The 10,883-nt window shown below is 45.1% G+C and overlaps 1 protein-coding gene across 4 annotated transcripts in view; it reads left to right on the top strand.

Moving 5' to 3' along the window:
- Positions 1-7,526: 7,526 nt before the first annotated feature.
- Positions 7,527-10,883, top strand: part of DNAJC4 (DnaJ heat shock protein family (Hsp40) member C4) — a 62,770-nt gene continuing 59,413 nt past the window's right edge. Inside the window, exons 1-2 of one of the 4 annotated variants that reach the window (XM_054995251.1) lie at positions 7,527-7,588; positions 10,054-10,206. The gene's annotated coding sequence lies outside the window, so the exon portion shown is untranslated. Of the gene's footprint in view, positions 7,602-8,656; positions 8,669-10,053; positions 10,207-10,883 lie in introns of those variants that run through there. The other 3 variants (XM_054995225.1, XM_054995233.1, XM_054995243.1) reach the window with 3 other exon arrangements.

Raw genomic sequence — 10,883 nt, 5'->3', positions numbered from 1 at the left:
TTTGTTTGATCTTTGCCACCAGGCTTTAAGTGGTGGCTCATACAGAAAAAAATCCCTGCATATAGAAATCCCTGCATTAATAAGTCAACCTAAACTAGGACCCCCGGTACTCTTTTTCACCCATGCCCATTTTCCCACCTCAAATTGCCTATTTGCTTCATTGCAGGAAACATAGAGAGGGAAAATACTTTTTTAAAGCCTCAATCTTTTTTCCAAATTGGAACAATTTTTAAAAAGCTAGAGTTCCAGTCCAACATCTCCCTTGCTGTGACCCCCACTTCCAGATGAGCCTTAACATTTGCTGTTATCTTGCACGCAGGAGGGAACACAATGTCTGCTGTGAGACATACACGCTTCCTCTTGAGACAAAGTGTACATTCCCTTTTCAGAACCGTTGTTTTTATGAATATGCAGGTGTTTTTATGAATATGCAGATGTGTGTAGATTTAGAGGAGGGGCTGTAGTTCGGAGCACCTACTTTGCATGCAGAAAGATTCTATGACCATCTACAGTTAAAGGGGTTTCTGCCAGGGGCAGACTGAGGGGGAAAAAAACAGCTCACGAAAAGAGCACCAGCTGTGGTTACCAACTCTGGGTTGGGAAATTCCCGGAGATTTGGGGTTGAAGCCCAGGGAAGGTGGGGTTTAAGGAGAGGAGGAACCTCAATAAAGCATAATACCATAAAATCTATACAAGACATCCTACATGGGGATTCTCAAGTGACTTTCTGTGTGGTCTTATATTCAAGTGTACTCTGTCTCCCTAGTATCCACAACTGGGAGCACAAGTGTAAGAACTTTCACTTGATTCTACTTGTGTAAGATGTCTTGTGTAGAGAGACTCAGGGCCAAACTACAAGTGATGCCTGACACTAGTTGGACACTTGTCGGCTTCCCTCAAGCTGGTCTTGCAGCTTGGCTCTCTGATTGCTGTCCAATGGACTTTTCAACTGTCACTTGTCCAACATTCCGCCAAGCTGCCTACATTTCCCGCCAAAACTTGAGGGAAGCTGACAAGTGTCCAGCTAGTGTCAGGCGTCACTTGTAGTTTGGCCCTCGTTGTCTCCAAGGGAACAGAATATTATATAGTCTGGAGATCTGTTGTAATTCTGGGTGATCTCCAGGCACCACATGGAGGTTCCAGATGTTGGGAAATACTTTTCTGAGCCTGAGGCCTTGGAGAGATACTGGGTTCTGTGATCCAAGGTTCTGTGGTCCAATGGTCTGAGGCGGCTTTGCGTGTTCTACTTTAGTGGAAGGGCTGTGGCCCATTGGGAAACACAAACCTTGTGTGTTTGAGGGTCAGTTCCTGACATCTCCAGTTAAAGGATCTCAGGTAATATGTTTTTGGGAAATACCAAGTTAGAAGAACCAGTGGTCTGACTGGATATAAGGTAGCTTCATAGGTTCAATCAGATAAAAAAATACAGTTAGTTAACTAAGTTTTTCTTTAATCAGATGACTGACATACCTATTTCTACTTGTACTTCCTCCACAGAACAGAATTGGTGTCTAAAGAATCCCCTTTGCAATACCAGTGCTATAAACAAAGGCAAACAGATTGACAGTCTCCATCCCTGAGAAGCCGCAATGCAAGATTATGGAAGAAGATAGGTGTTGAAGAGTTCATTCAGGCTTCAGACGAAGAAGAGAAAGAGAGACTGATGAATCTGATTAGGATCAAGACAGCATTAACAAGAAGATAGATGAAACCTGTCAAAAGTCATCAAGAAAAAGATCTGTTGAGGCAAAACACCCGCCGAGCTGGCCTGCTCCTTTATCAGCTAGAATTGTGGTTGATTTTCCCTTTTATGGGTGCTGCTTGTTTTATGGCCATTTCTGTAAATATATATATAAAACCTTGTTATATCGTTATATGCTCTGGAATAATATTGCTATATATAAAAGCTAGCTCCTGATATCCTCCAGTTGCCCTTGTTTGTCAAGGACAATTTCTATTTTTTGGTCCTTCTCTATAGTAAATTAGCACTCCTTTTTGTCCTTCATTTTGCTTTTTTCAGGAGAGGACCTCTTATTAAAATGTCATTAGTTGCTGGCAATGTCATTCTTCAGGCTTCAGCTCCTTCCCCTTGGATTTTGAAGTTACATATCCAAATCGGGAACAGATACATTCTTGTCTCCAACGCACATGAACAGTAATGTATGCACATGAACATTAAAGAGCCATGCAATGCGCAGCTTGCTGTTTCATAACCTACCTCTACTGTATTTCGAACAATTGTTAATATCTTGCAAGACAGCTGTTGTTGTTTTTCAAATATAACTTTACCAAACGCCTTCTTAAGCTTTTAAATCAATTGAGGATAGGCAGTTGCATAGTAAATCAATACAGAGTGGATCGAGTAGAGCTGTCAGCCATATGCAGAAATGCCTGTGGTGGGAGTCGGGCATGATGCTTGATATGAGAATCAGGGTGTCCCTTTTTTCAAACGTCTTGAAACATTGGAGGCTAGGATGCTCAAAGTTCGGTCACATTGTAGTACGGCAACAAACAGGAACTAAATTTCTCTGTTTCTAGTTCAAGTTGCAGAGGAACAGTGTCTACTGGTTACCAGAAATCTTGGATTTCATTCGTAGTTTTGCAGGAGGGGATTATGACTGTATGTGGGTAAATTAATCTTGCTTCCCCATCTATCACGTCCCTGCGCAAAACACCCCTTTGGCAATAGTTCCATTCAGTAAGCGATTTGCCCCCACAAGAGGCTATCTCTAATCTGATTTGTAATTGGCACTAATTAATTTTAATCTCAGTGGGAACACTTTAGGAGGACACGTAACAATGGGAGGGGAGATTTGCTGTGGGTTCCCTGCAGTATCCCAAAGCACTGTAACTAGCCCCAATTTCATCTCGCCTCTGCTCTTGCGCCTTCAAAATCAGCTTGAGGGGTAGACATTAGTAGAGGATCTCCATTCCCTGAAAAGCTTCACCTGCTGGTTTTGAGAGCTCAAACTACTAATAAAGCTGAAAGAGCAGATAAGGCTGGGTGGTTTTTCTTCTGGTCAAATGCACATCTAAATAAAGATTACAACCCTGTTTTCCACATGCTGCCTTGTGGGCATCCTGTATCTTTAAAAAACGCAGCAATGGGCAGATGAAACTTTACTAAACCCGAGGATGCCATAATGAAAATACCTTCGCCCCCTGAACTTCTGCCCAGTTGTGAAAAATATGAGAACCCCCATTGGAAAGAAAAATGGCAATTGTGTCTTATATTTGCTGTTTCTCTTGCTGAAACCAGAGATACTGCCGTACAAGGCACTGTATGCGGAAGATCTCCAAATGAAGCACCCCCCAACACACACCATTAGGCCAAGCAAAGAGGGCTTTATCAGTCAACAGATTCTGGGCACTCTTCAATGACAGCACATTTCAAAAAGAGTCCAGTAGCACATTTCAGTTAATTTAAATATATTTTGACAATTGGATTTTGCACCTCAGTGTATCAACGTCATCCCAAACAGAGTCGCACCCTTCTTAGGTCCATTCTGTGACCTAGCTAGCAGCCTCTGCTGAACACCTCTCCACCTCATATTCTTTAACTTCTCTTTCATACCATGCAGAGGTCCCATCTCCCTGCCCCTCAGGAGAAAGCTCTTCATCTCCCTTGACAACAGCGCTCCTTCCTCTGGCACTTCTGCTAAGCAGGCCTGACTGGGTCCATTGTGGAGAGAAACCCCTTGAGAGAAAGGGGACCATTGTGCCCCCCAAAAGAATGAAGTCACTGTAGCAATTTTGACAAAAGTGGGTTTTGTTGGCCAGTTGCACCACACCCTCTCCTTGGCACCATTCCCACAATTAGTGCTAAGCAGTTGTGGTCTCTGTTCAGCGATTTGCTTTAGAGAGCAGTACTTTCTATGGAGCCCCTCGCGTCAAGAAAGACAGGTCCAACGAAGGCCCTGACATCTCATACCCCGTCACCCTTGTATTTTGCTTGCACTTCGTTTGCATATTTGTGTAAAGCGGTATTAGCATAGTTTGCGTCAGCAGTTTTTAGCCTGAACTGCATGTCTAGATTACATGTTGTGTATATGTGTTGACCTGGGACAGTCTGGCTGCTTACAGAAAGACAATGTTTGACACGCATTAGATAGGAAAGCCACTCTTTTGATGATGACCCCGAGGCACAAGCCAAGGGGAAGAGGCCATAGCCCTGGAGCAGCAATGGAGCGGTGAGTCTTCATTCCCAAGCCCAAGACATGCGGCTACTGAGCTGTGATTCTGCCCAGCTGCCAAATTGTAATTTTGAAACTTTTAAAAACTTGGTCTGTAGATGGAGCTGGGGAACCTCAGGATGACCATTCTGATGGAGTTTTTTTTCTTTGGGAGTAGATCAGAGGAAAAGGCTAATGCAGGGACCCTCTCGCACCCATGGGCCAACACCTTTCCTGGCACCCACCAGATAATTTTAGAACGTGGGGCTTTTGATTAGCCACTGGAGATCCCATTGGCTGAGCAGATTAAAATAAGGTGGTTTCAGAGGCAGCTGCTGCCACAGTGTTAGTTTTATTCTATTTATTCTCTTTCCCAGTGTATTTTTTAAAGTTTTCCAACCCCTCTTTTCCTCTGTACTTAGGATCCTGTGTGTGTGTGGCTGCTACTCCTGAAGCAGCCATTTTGTGTTTGGCTCTCTGCCTTTTGTGGTAGCCATTTTGTAGTTGTGTTCCCAACACTGTGTGTCATAATTTCAAAGGTGCCAACTAGGGCTGCCAGCTCCAAGTTGGGAAATTCCTGGAGATCTGGGGGGTGAAACCTGGAGAAGCCTGGAGAAAGAGGGGTTTGGGGAGGGAAAGAACCTTGACATGGCATAATTCCATAGAGTCCACCCCCCAAAGTAGCCATTTTCTCCAGATGAACTGATCCCTGTGGCCTGGAGACCAGTTGTAATTCCAGGAGATCTCCAGCCACTACCTGGAGGCTAGCAACCCTAGTGCCAACAGGCTCAAAAAGGTTGAGGAGCCCTGGTCTAATGGATAAGTTTGTGAAGACAGTAAATGTTTAAAAAAAAAACCCTCCAAACAAACTCCTGTTCCTGATATCTGATCTCATGAATACACCTGCTATCGGTTGATGTAGATATGCTCCTATTGTGTAGTTTCCACATGATTAAATATGTCATATTTAATTATTTATGCTTTGTTTCAACAATGTTTCATCTAATCTGAATTGTAGGCTTTAGATATGACGAAGGGGATATAGTATATTTCATCTGAGTTATAACTGTTCTACTTATTAACGTAATACAATACCATTTATACCTTGTATTCATTAACCAGATGGTTGAATAACAATTGTAGTTAAATTGTTGCTTGAAGTTAGTTATGTATAATATTGCTTTGTTTTGTATTGTTAATATTGTTCTTTTTGAAAATTAAAATAAAAAATTAAAAAAACCCAAAACAATGTTTCACCTCTGCATCCAGGTATATGCTTGTTTTCAAATTTCTGTGATTCACACCCTATTGTTTGTTGAACATCTGTGTTGTCGGTTGTATTGGCCTACACTATGTAAAATCCATCTTGAGTCTGGATGCAGCGTAGGACTTGGTTTTGGAACACTTGTGATCACAGGCAAATGCCTTTTCCTATCACTGACAGAGTTTCCAAACATCAAGCGACTGATTGTTTGCCTTTCTCACTGAGAAGAGCCAAGCTACAAGCAGGGGCGGCGCAAGGGTTTACCACGCTCGTGGCCGGCCGGCTGGCCGGGTGCCCCTGCGTGCGTCCGCGCGCACCAGCCTGCGTGATGACATCACGCGTGACGTCATCATGGGAGCGCACGCGCCACCGCCGGCCCGATTGCTGCGGCGGGCGGCCTCCGAGCTCTCCCGCTCGGTTGCCTGTGCCGCCGCAGATGCCTGCCCGCGGTGGCTGCGCCTGGCCGGGGGCTTGTGCTGGCGGCGGCAGCGGCGCGGGGTGGGAGGGATAGGAGGCTGGTGCTTTGTGGCGCGCGCTCCCGCGCCGCACCTCCTCCGGCGCTCCCTACGGCACCCCACGCCTGCGGCCACCGCCTACCTGACCTCAATAGGCCCACCGCCCCTGGCTACAAGTGATGCCTGATGCAGGTTGGACACTTGTCAGCTTCACTCAAGTTTTGATGGGAAATGTAGGCATCCTAGTCTTGCAGCTGTAATGGAGAGCCAAGCTGTAAAACCAGGACGCCTACATTTCCCATCAAAACTTGAGTGAAGCTGACAAGTGTCCATCCTGTGTCAGGCATCACTTGTAGCTTGGCTCTTCTCAGTGAGAAAGGCAAACAATCAATCACTTGATGTTTGGAAACTATGTCAGTGATAGGGAAAGGCATTTGTCTGTGATCACAAGTGTTCCAAAACCAAGTCCTACGCTGCATCCACACACCCTGTAGGATGTTTTTATGCAATCATTGTATTTGTGCAATCATCACAATGGGATTTTCCTGCATAAAGAAGCCAGTCTAGTTGTGAATTATTGCTAGAGTGCAACTGTAGTGCAAGATGTGAAGGTGCAGTGCCAGCAAAAATGGCCTTAAGTTAATTTTATGGCAGACAACTGGTGACCCTTGGGTGAATTTTGGCTCGTGTTACATAGAACCATTATTTAGGCCTTTTTTCTAAAGGGGGAGGTAATTTAAGTTTAGGAAACAGCCCTCACTGTTGACCTCTGGAGGTAGGAGCCCTGAAACAGATGCTGGTCCAGATGAACCTTTTAGCCTGATTTCACTCTTCTTAGGAATAATTCCAAGAAATACATGGGGTTGTGTGCCCTGCTTTGTTTCATTTAGGGTTGCCAATTTTAATTATTATTTTTGTGTTGGCCTTAGTCCTGGGCTTTTAACAAGTGCCATATACCACATAATAGTAATCAAATAAAGCCTTTCCATCCGTTTTTGACATGCCAGGAAAAGTGTTACCTTGCTAAATTTCTGTGTATTAAAAGGACGAGGAAAAGGGCCAGTTACAAAATAGAAAGAGAAAAGCTGGCAACATCGAGAGCCAAGCTTGCCAGCTATTTTCCTATACCATGTGAGTTCTACTTTTTCTTTATGAGAAGCAACACATTCTGAGTATCGTCAGCCTGAATCTGGGGTTTCTATTCCCCTTTTCTACTACCTACACAGTAGGTAGGCATTCTACAGGTGCAACTTCTCCCAGCACAGAAATGGGGGAGGAGGGAATCTGTTGTCTTAAAGCAGTTAACATGCCTCAGATAAAACATGAAGGCAGATGATCCTGGCCACAACAGGCAGAAATTCAACACATGTATTCTTTCCAGCCCAGCCCGGACACATGGACTACCTCCTGTTGAACTTCTGCTTGTCAAAGCGCTGTAAAAGACATGGGAGGGAAATGTGTATGTTCTATGTGGATATAATATTAACTATTATATAATGTTACGACACAAAACGTTTGCTTTGTTATATAATACACAGCTGCTACCCAACAATCCCAAACTGCATGAGAACTAGTAGTCTGTTGAGGAAGTACCCGGATGTCGATTCTCCGCTCCGCCTTTTCGAAAGGGGCGGGGCCAAATCTCGCCGGCGAAGAGGAGGGCCGTCCAAAATGGTGGCGAGGCCTGCGCGCCAAGTGTGAGTTTCTATGGTAACCGCCGTGTACCCGCTATTACCGCTCCCTCCTTTCTCCTGCAACGACCCTTTGTTTTGGTGAGGGGAAGGGGAGGGGGAGTTGCTTCTGGTTTAATATTATTTTGATGACACCCCAGACGCCCTGCCCTTTTCATTTCGACGCTGTTTAAAATTAGCGTTGCTCAACCCTGTTCGCGCCCCACCCCGCGAAACATATGCTCCGCCGTTTCTCTTCCCTCAGGCAAGTGCTGCATTTACCATGAATGTCGCCCTCCTTTCCTACCCCGGAAACGTGTACCCGCCTCCTTATCGTTCCGCCCTTCAGATTTTACGTAGTGGTTAGAATGGCAGTCTGGGATTGAGGCAACCCAGGTGTGAAATCGTCGCTCAGGCAGGGCTGCTTGTGTATGGGGATTATCCTCTGCGTGGAAAGCAGGAAGCGCCGGTCACTTGGTGGTCCCAGAGCTTTCTGCTTTAATCCAGAGGGAAAACCCAAAGCGGTTTGTTTCTAGTTTGAAGAGGGAACTGCAGCATGGCTTTGAGGAACCTTGGGCAAGCCCCTTTCTCTTAGCATAGCCTACCTCACAGGGTTGTTAGGGGTAATTAGAACCGGGAACATTTTTTGTTCCTTGCAGGAAGGGTGGGTGCAAACGTAACAGATCTTCACAATGTCCTGCTGACCTTTGACCAAATACAAGATTTCCACTGAGAGAATTTGTTCTTGCTGGTATTGCTCCCATTGCAATCTTATCTCCCTGTCCTAGAAAAATCCCTGTTTTGATGGGGTGATTTGGTATTACTTATATAGTGTGACATCAGCATACAGGATATTTATCTGAGTATCATAAGCAAAGATCTTTGCTCCAAGCTGCTTGCATTTCAGCTGGAGAAAGGAGAACCAGGGACAGCAATGAATGAATAGGTGTACTAGTTCAAAGCCATTTTCCTTCTTCCGTGTATAGAACTAGACTTTTCAACTCTATAGCAATCCTCGTAGGGTGGGGAGGCCAACCCCAGAGAGTATATAAAGCCCAAGAAGAACCTGTTTCCGTTTGCGTTGCTGTTGTACTTTTCCCTTGTGTGGTAAGAGGTTTTTTTCTCCCTTGTGATTTTAAAAATGGTTGTAACTGAACCTGCTCTTCATCTGATGAAGTGAAAATTTAGGCTTAAATGTGAAAAAGATGATTTCTAGGTTGTTGAGTCTGTTGGGGATGTGAAGTAGGTTTGGTCAAGCAGTTAAGGAAAGCTGGTGATGCTCTTGAGCATTGGTTGTTGTGGATTTTCCGGGCTGTATAGCCATGGTCTTGGCATTGTAGTTCCTGATGTTTCGCCAGCAGCTGTGGCTGGCATCTTCAGAGGTGTAGCACCAAAAGACAGAGATCTCTCAGTGTCACAGTGGAACATCAGGAACTACAAGGCCAAGACCACGGCTATACAGCCCGGAAAATCCACAACAACCATCGTTCTCCGGCCGTGAAAGCCTTCGACAATACTCTTGAACATTGTTTTTTTAAAATGTATGTATTATACAAGTGGGGGACCTGTGAGACTTTAGAGGGGAGATCCCACTCACCCCTGCCAAGTCAGCCTGTTGCTCAGCTGCCCAGAGCACAGCTGTTGGTCCCTGCCCACCTGGCTCACACAGCAGAGGGCCAGTGGCTCTTGTTCCTCCTCCCCTGCCCCCATCTGGAAAGAAGAGGCAGCAGTGGTGGGGGCTGTGGCTGAGGGAGGGGGTGAACAGTGACTGCTCCTGGTCTTCCTCCCCCACCTGCGGATGAGAAGTGGCAGTGGCAAAGCTGGCATCGGTGACCTCAGCAGCAAGGGGCCGGCAACCCCTCCTCCTTGGCTCCCTGCCCAACTACCAGCCTGCAGAGGAGAGGTGACTGCAGCAGGACTGGGGACTGGCTCCTCCCTTCCCCACTCACAGTCAGCAAGTACAGACAATGTTCCTGTGTTTGGGGGGATTTAAATCCCCTTCATTTGGGGGAGGGTGCCACATTTTTCTGCAAGCTGGGGACAGGTCTCTCCAGTCTGCAAAAGAATACCCCTGTCTGGACATTGCTGCATTCTGCGGGTCTTTCAGTCCGCATGGTGGTCAGCTTCAAAATTAGGTACAGGGTTTAGAACTCTTCAGTTTTTACAAGTGCTTTTGAGATGCATGAATCATGTTGAGAAAATCACTGTGGCTATTCTATATGTAGAAATATGGAACATATTGGTCTTGGAAGGCCTCAGTTCAGTAGCCTTTGGGGATAAAATAAGCAAAAGCACCTTTTAACTGGCAGCCCATTAATTCAGATTCCTTCTCATGGATAAAATTGTTCTTTACCAATTAATTGATTAATCTACTGGTTAAAACTGGCAGGCCTGTTTGAAACTTATGTTCCATCCATCTGTATCTTTTTGGAGGTTGCCAGATGGTTATCCTGGAACTACCTTTCCATTTTCTCTAATATATTTTACTCCAGGGCACTTGGAACTTCTGTTGCTCCTTCCCTCAATGACCATTTCTGAATTGAATGCAAACTATCTCAGCCCCATTGCAAACGTTACAGAGCAGTGAAGATATTTCATCGTGACGTGCCAGCACAATGCAAGGAACTCAGATCACTGTTAAATCGATAAAACATTTTAAAATGAAATTGTATGCTGAATCTAACACATGCCTCTGGAAGCGTCTGTAAAATTTAAATGTCCTGTCCTGTCACACTTTTTATAGTTGTATGTAATACTTTTAGTTTGCACAGAACTTTATAGTTTTCATCATTTCACAGAACTTTATAGTCTTCATCATTACAGACATTTCTCTGGTAACCCCTGTGATCCTACTTCCTGTCCCAGATGGAAAATGTAAAAAATACTGTTGTTTTCCTATCTGAAATTATTACTATTTCACTGAAGAGACTGGGTGAGTGTGGCTTGCCCAGTGCTACCCTCTAAAGACATCACTGACATTTGAACTTAGATCTCTCAGCTTGGGGGCATCTTGGTATCCATTTAGGGCTGCTAGCCTCTGGGTGGGGCTTAGCATTCTCTTGGAATTATAAATGATCTCCAGACTACAGAGATCAGTTCTGCTGGAGGAAAAGTAGAATCTAGGATAAATGGAGTCGAGGGGAAGTGGCTACATAGAGTAGATAGTCTTGGATTTCCATTTTGCCTGTGGTATTCCGTACAGTTTGGGAGAAACTGGTTGATAGCTGCCTCTAAAGACACTAAGGACTCCAGGTCCGCTGGGGATTGAGAGGGCGATAGGCCTAGGGTTGCCAGGTCCCCTTACCCTCCCAGTGGGAGGGGG

Source organism: Eublepharis macularius, chromosome 1 (assembly GCF_028583425.1).
Source record: "Eublepharis macularius isolate TG4126 chromosome 1, MPM_Emac_v1.0, whole genome shotgun sequence".
Classification (NCBI taxonomy): domain Eukaryota; kingdom Metazoa; phylum Chordata; class Lepidosauria; order Squamata; family Eublepharidae; genus Eublepharis; species Eublepharis macularius.
The sequence above is the reverse complement of the archived record's forward strand: the minus strand, read 5'-3'. Positions and strand labels throughout refer to the sequence as shown.